At 41.1% G+C, this 9,780-nt stretch overlaps 1 long non-coding RNA gene across 1 annotated transcript; it reads left to right on the forward strand.

Annotated features, from left to right (window-relative positions):
- The first annotated feature begins 279 nt into the window (after positions 1–279).
- On the forward strand, positions 280–6,639 carry LOC115946021 (uncharacterized). The gene is made up of 3 exons (XR_004080175.2): positions 280–332; positions 441–584; positions 6,517–6,639. It is a non-coding gene; the product is annotated as an uncharacterized lncRNA (long non-coding RNA).
- The last annotated feature ends 3,141 nt before the right edge of the window (positions 6,640–9,780 follow it).

The following is a 9,780-nucleotide window of genomic DNA, read 5'->3' on the forward strand; positions in this document are numbered from 1 at the left end:
TTTTCTTTTCCATATTCCCTTCTCAGCCAGGAGAAGAGGAAGAGTTTTTGCCATGGACTGCAATGCTAAAGTATACCAAAGCATGCCCAGAAACTAAGAGGCTTGCAAGTATTCTTGTATCTATTTCTTCCTCTCAGTGTTGCATTTGAAAGCAGTAATAATAGAAAAGACCCTTCCAGTGAGGACAGTTTCCTGTGCTATCTTATACCCTAAAATCAGCAGGTTCTGTTTCAGGAATTTTCTTCTGAAGTTCATCAGTTCATCAGCTCCATTTGCAGAGGATTACCATGATCTCAAGCAAAACCTTGGACTGTTTTACTGAACTTTTGGAGGTGAGATTTCTAGCACTCATTGTGACTTCTCCCTTGTTGCCTCAAGAACTTCTCTCCTATAATATCCCTCCTATAAGCATCCCCCCTCTACTTACCTTATTTCCTTAGGACTTTTGGACCTACTAGACAGCACTCATTTCATAGCATTATGGGATAATTAAGGTTGGAAATTACTTCAGGAAGGGATTATCCATCTCTACGTAGAAGCTGTTGGACCTCACCTGAAGTACTGTGCCTGGTCTGTCTGTCTCAGTAAGTACAAGAAAGATATATATCAACTGTAACATGTTCAGTGTAGGGCCATAGCAATGGTTGGGTGTTGGAGCACCCTCCTGGGAAAGAAGGTGAAGGAGATGCAGTTGAGTACCCTGCTTTCAGGCAGACCCAACAGCAGCCTCCCACTACCTAACGGGAGGAACAAAGAGGCAGGCTTTTCACAGTGCAGCATGGCAGGAGAACAACAGGCAGCATGCATGGGCAAAACACTCATTTCATGAACTCCCTGGATGAGCTTGTGGCCAGAAGAACACACGTCATTTCATTTAGATGGCACTCCCTGGCCTACACTTTCCTTTCAAGTCTTCAAAACCATGCATATTAACATTAAAATATCTGTTACTAACATGATACATAAGTCATCCAAAATCCCCCCTCCCAGCCAGCAACAGCATCAAAGACTTTATTTCCGCTATTATTAGGTGTATTGTTTACAACAGCACACAAGACCACAGAGAGAGTTAAAAAGGTATTTGCCATCTCTCATTAGCAATGTCAACACTGTCTACTGGCTAAAAGGATCTTTGGGTAAAAGGGTAAAATCTTCCATCTGGAAGGTTTGAAAGTCTCTCTGAGTTTATGTTCCCTAAAGTCTGAACTGGTGCCTGATTCCTGTGTTGGAAGAAGTGTTGTCTGTACATCAGTTTGTCTTACTGAAGGCAGGATCTGTTTTGTGAGTTCTATTTTCCTCTTTTGCAAAGGGGCAGTTACAAGTCATTCATTTTACGTTGTTTATAATTTTCTGTTCTTTCAGAATAATTTCCAAAACACTTTGATTTTCTTTTCAGCTGTGAAAGAATAATCCAAGACCAAACATGTTATTCTTTGAAATTAACTCACTCACTAAAGCTGGTTTCCCTATAAAATTTACTGAAGTGGATGATTAAGAACTCTTCTCCACAAATAATGTTTCGTGCAATACAGCTGTAATGAGACTACAGCCTGATTATTTAAATGGATGAACATTTTTATTAACTGCAAAATCACTTCTGGCATGCTCTATATTTAATACTTTGCAAGACTTTGAAATCACAATAGTGGTTTCACACATGGTTAACGAGGTTAAGTCCAAAGGCTGGTTATTTTAGTCCTCAGGGGTGACTCTGGCCTCCATGTTCCTCTAGGGCACCAATTAAACCTAAAAGACAAGCTTTACCAAGAACCTGAATTTAGAGTTAGATTTCACACTCCCTGTTTTCATGCCCTGCATGGAGCAGATGCAGGGTCATTTGGCCCGTGTGGATTTCTGATGTCCTTTAAAGAGCAAAGAGCCCGCCTTGAATGGCAGTCATCCACACACACCTGCAAGTGGATGAGAGGAAAAAAAAAGGAATATAGCAAATGAAGAAATAAAATCAAGATTTTAAGGAAATAATAAGGAATACATACAGTGAAATGCTTCACTTTCACTGTATGTTCTGTATACCAAAGTCAATGTAAATGAGGTTCTAAAAAGTCTTCTTCCCTAGCCAGCATGAGGCAAGAGCAGAGCATTCATGAGAACCTCCTAACCTAACATGGAATTACTCCTCAGCACTAGGCAAGCTTGAAGCTCACAGCAAGCCAAAAGAAACAGGTTAGAAGGATCCAGAATGACACTTGCAGGGAGTGATCCTGAGGCCTGGTAAAATAGTTCTTCCATTATCTACTACTCTGAATTGTTACAAAGGACCCCTAAGATGAGCACCTGTGCAGTCTAGGTTCTGAAGACAGGTTACTTATTTGAGTACAACTAGATGCTCCTACAGAGGTGGATCATCAGGTGGCATTAGTTTGAACCTGCATATAGCATGGCACCATGCCCAACCTACCCTACCTTGCAGCCTACGTTCTCTCATTACCACTCTGAGCTAGTTATGCCACTTTCAGCGCTGGGCTTGCTATGGCAACCGACTGTGAAACACAGTCTAGCCAAAGCCGAGTGTGCTACTGTACAAAGCCCATACGCCCAGGAGCTCTTTCATTGTTTGCCTCCAGACTGTGACACCTTAGCTGTTGGCTGGCAATTGTGGTTTGAATGTTTTACACTAGAGAACAAAGAGAAAGAAAAATGCCTGACAGTACAAGAGGGCTGGACTGAGAGTCAGATTTGTGCTCTTTGTTCATGTAATGATACAAGTGAACCATAATGATACCCATGAAGGAGCTGTGTGATGATCCCTATTAATTCCAATGGGTGGTTGTTACAATGGTGATGTCTGCTGTCCTCCTGCAAAGAGAGATGCAACCAGATTGGAGAAGGAGAGACCTCCCTAGGAGATCATTTTAAGCCTGCTGATTGATTGGAGAAGCGTGATGTGTTTAGAGTGGCACCTTTTCCTTGACTTTGACCTTACACAGAACCAGGGCCCCTCAGAAATATCCCACTCAGAAAGAAACTTTCTCATATTTCCATGGTTTTATACCTAGTTTTGTGCAGATGACTTTTTTTCCTCCCATATCTCCAGCTTACAGAACATGAAAGGGAAAAGATGATCTGGCCCTGAGAGAGCTGCACTCTGCAATAGTTAGCTGAAAGGTCAAGTGTGGCATTTTAGAGGCCAAAAAGTCCTACATAACTGCTGAACAAAACTAGTTTTTGTAGTAAGTGTGGTGAGAGACTGGAACAGGCTGCCCAGAGAGGATGCGGATTCCCCATACCTGAAAGTGTTCAAAGTCAGATTAGACGGGGCTATGAGCAACCTGATCTAGCAGAAGGTGTCCCTGCTCATAGCAAGGGGGAGTGGACTAGGTGATCTTTGAAGGTCCTTTTCAACCCAAACCATTCTATTATTCTGTGATTTATGAAACAGTATATCAGCCTCCCAGGTAACAAGCCAGAGGGCTTTCAATAAATATAAGCCATGTTCATTTCCTCAGTATTAACTGGTCCAGAGTACAAATGTACTGAATGCACCTCTCTCTTGTATCTCTTGTACAGAGATAAACAAATAGATGATGTTTGAAGTTTTAAGTGCAGAGATTTCACAAGGAGCTTTTCTTGTGGCAGAATAGCACCACTCAAACTTTTAAACTAAAGTTTCAAAAAAAGAAAGAAACTCCCAGTTACCCAGTTGAGCTCTTAAAAGCATCAACAGAGACAGTCATTTGATAACTATCCCTTGTACCCTTTCTTTTAACGTCAGAAAAATTACATAAAGGACCAACTTTTTCTCCATTTGCCAACACATGAGACGGTGCTAAGATAAGAGCCCATGTCAAGAGATGGAGGAGAGACTGGAGACGGGGAAAGGGAAAGGGAGGGGGAAAGAGGAGAAAAGAGACGAGCTGGGAGGCTTTTTGCTTTTTTTCTGCTGGACCCTGATCTGGCTTTTCTGAACACAATTGGAGAAAGCCACATAAAAGCAAGAGAAAACAAATGCAGGCTCTGTTTCTGGTACAACTCTCTGCTGAAGAATGACAGATGCATGTATAACATTATCACTCACAGCTGTATACAAGCATCAGGTTGTTTAAAGTTTTTCTTTTAGCTGCCTTTTTGGCCACAGGCTTAGAATAACATTGCAAAGGATTCAAGCTTAGTCAGCTGAAGCAGACTTCCATTAAGGAGAAGGCATAAACAACCAGATAAGAAAAGATAAGAATCAAGAAATGGAAGTTGGAAAAATAAGTTATATTCAGGAAATACACAGTGGATGTGATCTAATCAGGTTCTGGCTGTCTGAGCAGGTGACACCTCTGTGCTTCTGAAGGCGCAGGGGTGTCACCATGGGTCCCACAACCCTAATGGTGGGCATGTGGCAGTCACTAGAGTAAAGCTTGCTCCTTCCAGTCCATCTGCTCTCCTGTCATTGATATTTACAGCCCCACAAATATGGATAGGCCCAGCCGCCTATGCTTTCATTATTAGACCCAGCATGCAGCACATAAAATTTTGCTCATTAATTCCCAATTTCCCATTTGTCTTATTTATCAAACATAGCCTTTGGGGAATAGCAATGAGAATCTTGGGGTTTGATAATCTCAGCTTTTTTTCTTTAACCCTTTCTTTACTTGTATGAACTATTTTAGATAATGGTTTGATATTGTTGTGGTTGTCACTTGGAATAGAAACCTTTCATCACTATGATCTCATCTTCTTTAAGTGACTGGAGACTTCAGGTCTTCTTGCAGATAGCAAAAAAACCCAGAAGAGGGGTTGCTAAAGAAGCACTGCTATGTTTCCCTAAACTAAATCATCAGTGCCATCTTGCCCTCATTCCTATACTGTGAGTATTCACTCACCTCTTTCTTTCACTTACCTTCTTTCTTTTACCTTCCTTCTGGAATCAGTAAATACTATTTTTCACTGGTTCAACATTAAAAAGATTTAGAGGAGAGGAATGTAATAAACCCTCGTCAACATGGGTTTAGGGAAATAGCTCTTGTCAAGTGAACCTGAATTACTTCTAAACTGATATTACAACTTTGTTTAAGTGTGTCATATATCCACAATTATCTTTGACTTTTATAGGTCTGCTGAATTAATACAACATTACACTGATCTAAAAATTGGCACTATATAACATAAATGCAATACCATAAAAAGTTACCTCTATTCATGGAAAACATTGCCAACAGAGTACCACCATTTGCACAGTGTTAACATGGCAGAAAGAAAAAGTTGTTTCAATAGAAAATGCAAATTTAATTCTACTAATGATCCCTTTATTTTCTCAGTTTCGTCTCAGGGACTGTTATGCACAACCTCACCAGGTATGTTCAGAGCTTGGACAGCTTACTCCAGACCATACTTTTCTGCTGTTACCCTTCCAGGACATGGTGTTGGATATCCATGGCAAGGTTTTGGCAGAGAGGGATGCTGCAGGGGTGGCCTATGTGAGATGAAGCCAGGGCCTGCCCCTGTCCTGTGCCAGACAGAAGCAGTTCCAGGCACCCTGAACAGACCCACCACAGGCACAGCTGAGCCCCTCAGACAACCTGCTGCCCCCCTCCCCTCCCCCCGTGATAACATTGTTTAAGAAAGGGGAGGAAATACCAGACAGGCAGAGAAGGAGGGAACAAAAAGTATGAGAAATAGCTGAGGGGACAACACATGTCTTTATCCTAATCCTTACCCACGAGCTCACTTGCTCCTGTTATTCCTATTTTCCCCATGGCATGTCCCGCTGAGGGTGCTGACTGAGCAGCTGGGTGGAGTTTGACTGCTAGCCACAGTCAACCCACCACACATATTTTGACCATTACAGTATCAGTGTGAGAAGGATGCCTGAGGAGCAGCTCTGCATGTTTAGGGGTCAACAAGGCAAGATTATCCTTTTCCACCTTGTTTTTTTCCTGGAGTTGCAGCAGAATGTGCAGTGTATGGTCTCTTTCTCAGCATGCAGCTGAAGGAAGGCTAGGATCAACACTCCCAAACTAAATTCTCAGCACACTACTGGCCAGGACCAAGAAATACTTCTCCATGTAGTTCCTAGCCATTATTCAGGCATTAGCATACCACTCTCAAGAGGCAAACTGCATGAGTTGATCCAGTTTTGGCAGACAAGAGAGTTTAATGGCATAGGAATATCCTGTTTCCTGCTAGTTGATCTCAGTGTCAGAGACCAACACTGGACACACTGGGCTTGCTGTCAATGACAAACCCACATTGCTCTCAGGAATTAGTCCAGGTGAACAAACATGTATTTGTATTTATGGGATTAATAGTTAGCTACACCCTAACCTGGCATTAACTGAAGGCAATGGAATGAAATTGATTTATACCCACTCATTTTGGACTCTTGTGGAAATACTGTACTCCTTTCTAAGCTCCAGCCTCACAAACCAGTGCCAATGGCAAAACATTAATTTTTAGGTTTAATATTCAGAAGTTTAATAAAAAGACAACCCTCATGTTTTATTTTTTGATAAGTATCATAACTTCTGCCTCTTCCCTAATTCCTTTTTTTTTTTTTGTCTTGACCAGATTATTGAAGTGCCCACCTGGAAGACCTTGGGAATGCCATTTACAGAGTTAGGCTTCAGAAGTTTTCATCACTCTCTATAAGCTCTTTCAGAAGGTTTTCACCCTGACATAAGGTAGCATTGAAAGGACAATCATTCAAACCCGGTCAGAAAAGACATAGCTATTCCTTGGAACTAATCCTGGCTCTTGAATGCTAATGTTCTTGGGAAATTTTAATATTTCTTGTCAACCTCAATGAGTCATTTAATTGTCAACTTAAAATTTATTTACTTTCAGAGTAAAAAATTGATTTATTATAACTATGCTGAGTGAGAATTAATGTATGTATTTGTGGTATAAAATTTCAAATTCTGCAGTGCATTGAGATCTTGAGAAAGATCACATATGGTTGTTTAAAAAGGCACTGCTGGCATGGGCACAATTTAAACAGTATGTGCAAATAAGCAGCTGTAAGTAATCAAAAGAGAATTCTTTACTAATAAAAGCTAATATTTATTATTGTTTCTATCACCATTCCTGGAGCCTGAAGTTGCAAAACTAGATTTCCTCATTTGACTTATTATGAATAAATGAAAAGAATCCAAACCTTTTTTATTTAATTTCCTTTTTCTCCCCTCAAAATGAATAAAGTCAAGTTTGCTCCCATAGTCCACATTTCTTCTCCCAACTGAGCAGCTTATTGTACCACCGATGGAATGCAACAGATTGTGAAGGAATCAAGGAGATGTTTGAAAATAGATTTGTTCAGCCATACACTGCAAACAGCACATCTGTTATTGACAGTGAAAATGGAGCCTGCAAGGAGTTAGAGCTAAATATAATTCAGACTCAGGAACTGCATTCTTGCCTAGATTTTACCTTCTTATTTTGCTAAGGTAAAATTCCCTCCACTTCAATACTACTGCCCTAAGCAGACATGGAGAGCCTGTGTTAAAGGTCTCTAGGCAATGAAAGACACTATTCAAAATCATATATTACAAGCTCATTGCACATCATGCTTGTGACACCTTCACAAATGTGAAAAATCTTTGTCAAAAGAACAGAGACTGCAGTGAGAATAGCTCAAACTGTTGGGTCATCAAGGCTGTCAAGTCTCAGTGGCCATGCCTTGTTTTTTCACCTGGAAACGTTACATTAGAAGAAATTGAGCATTTTAGCACTTTTCTGATCTCTAGAGAGTTCAGCTTTCTGTGCAACTCATGTGTAAATTATTTTGAGGTAACCTTGGAATTGACAGACCCCTTCATACACATCCAAGAAACCTCTTGAAAGAGCTACAGCAACCTTGGGAAATATCAGAATTCAAGCTATCTGTAACAGCATTCATTTGACCCCTGGGATTTAGTCCTATTTCATATCGCCTAACTTGAGCTACCTAAAAGTTTCTCTCCAGCCTATCTACTCTCCTACAGTCCCTATACAAATGGGGGAGGAAGGATAGGCATGTCCAGAATGGGTGACAGAAATCCACAGTTGGATGATAAGGATGATAAGTGCAATCTATTACAATAGACACCAGTTTCTGTACAGGTCCCATGAGGTAAAATGATTTGCAGCTTATGTATACAGGCATTTTGCACTCTTGACATTCACGTTCCACGTATTTCACATTTGCATTTTTTCCACAGACCCTACTGCTTCCAGAATGCACAGCCTTTGCTGAACAGGCACCTGCTCAACATATTTCCCTAATCCATTCAGAAAACACATTTACTGCCCAGGCTTGCTTGGCTGCACATCATCTGAACCCACACTGAATTGGGTTGGTCCCATTCCCCTTACAGGGACTGCTGGCATTTTTGAAGGGAGAAGCCAAGAACTCATGTCAGGTGTCCGGCAACCTGCTAATGGAAGGCAGAGCTCTTGCCTTCAACCTGCAGCAGCAGTCAGTTTGTTACCAGCTGATGGCAGGATGCTGTTCCCTACCATAAAACATCCAAGCGTCCAGTGAAAAGCAGCACTGCAACAAACACCCCTGAGAGAAGGCCAGCAGCTGGGAATGTTTTGTCCTCCCACAAGCTCATAACTGGCTGGGTGAATGTCTGCACAACCACCTGTAGCAGGTTGCTCTGATTCTGTGGGTATTAGACAGAGGAATTGAGTCGCCTGTTTGGCTTACATTTGTCCACAATTCTCCACCAGCACTGGCCTAGCACAGATCTCCAGACCTGCTAAGACCTGGAGGAGGCTTTTATTATTAAAAAAATCAGATTTCTTTAGAATGGAAATGAACTGAAACCACAGACAACCTTCAAAGAGAAAGCAGGGTAATTACATTGCTACAAGGCAGTAGTTGAATTACTGGTGTAAAGGAGTACTCATACATGTAACTATCCCAAAGGTAATATTATTATCAAGTTATATGTGATGCAGATGCTATTGCTTCCCAGGCTTACTGTATTCTCTTTTAATATAAATAGACTTCTCGTGTTCCTGTTTTCACTGACTTATTTACATCAAGATTTTTAGTCACTGCAGAAATGAATCACCTGCAAAACTAAATACAATTCCCAAGGTGAAGAGATGGAGAAAGAGGCTTTCCAGAGTATCTTGTGAAGCAGAACACGTCTTCCCTTCCCATAGCTACATTTTATTTAAAATTGGCAGTTAAATTGATATTGTGAGATCTTTCCAACCTTAAGCATCACTTGCTTTAATGCACAAACTTAAAGTTTCATGGGAGTAATGTTCCTGCCATCTCTCTCATTTCTAGTCTTGAATGCACTGCTGTCAGGTAAATAGGCATCACCTATTTTCTTCTGTAATGTATTTGTAGTAGCTGATAATTCTCTCTTCTACTACTTACCATACATAGATTTTTTAGGATTAGAGAATCATAGAATCACCTAGGTTGGAAAGGACTTTCAAGACCACCAAGTCCAACAGCTACCCCAGGACTGCCAAGTCCACCACTAAACCATGTCACTGAGGGCCTCATCTACACAGGTTTAAAACACTTTCCAGGGACAATGATTCTACCACTTCTCTAGGTAGCCTGTTCCAATGCCTCACTACACTTTCAATAAAGTCTTTCCTAATATCCAGTCCAAACTTTCGCTGGTGCAGCTTGAGGCTGTTACCTCTTGTCCTATCACTTGTGACTTGGGAGAAGAGACCAGCCACCTCCTCACTCCACCTGCTTTTCACACAGCTGTAGAGAGCTATGGGAAAATACCTGTTGTAAAAACAAAATAACACAGACCAGAAATATTAGGGGAAAAGAGGGCTAAGGTATATGCCTTTCTCCATCTGGTGAGCTTTTGT

This window comes from Melopsittacus undulatus, chromosome 5 (assembly GCF_012275295.1).
Source record: "Melopsittacus undulatus isolate bMelUnd1 chromosome 5, bMelUnd1.mat.Z, whole genome shotgun sequence".
NCBI lineage: Eukaryota > Metazoa > Chordata > Aves > Psittaciformes > Psittaculidae > Melopsittacus > Melopsittacus undulatus.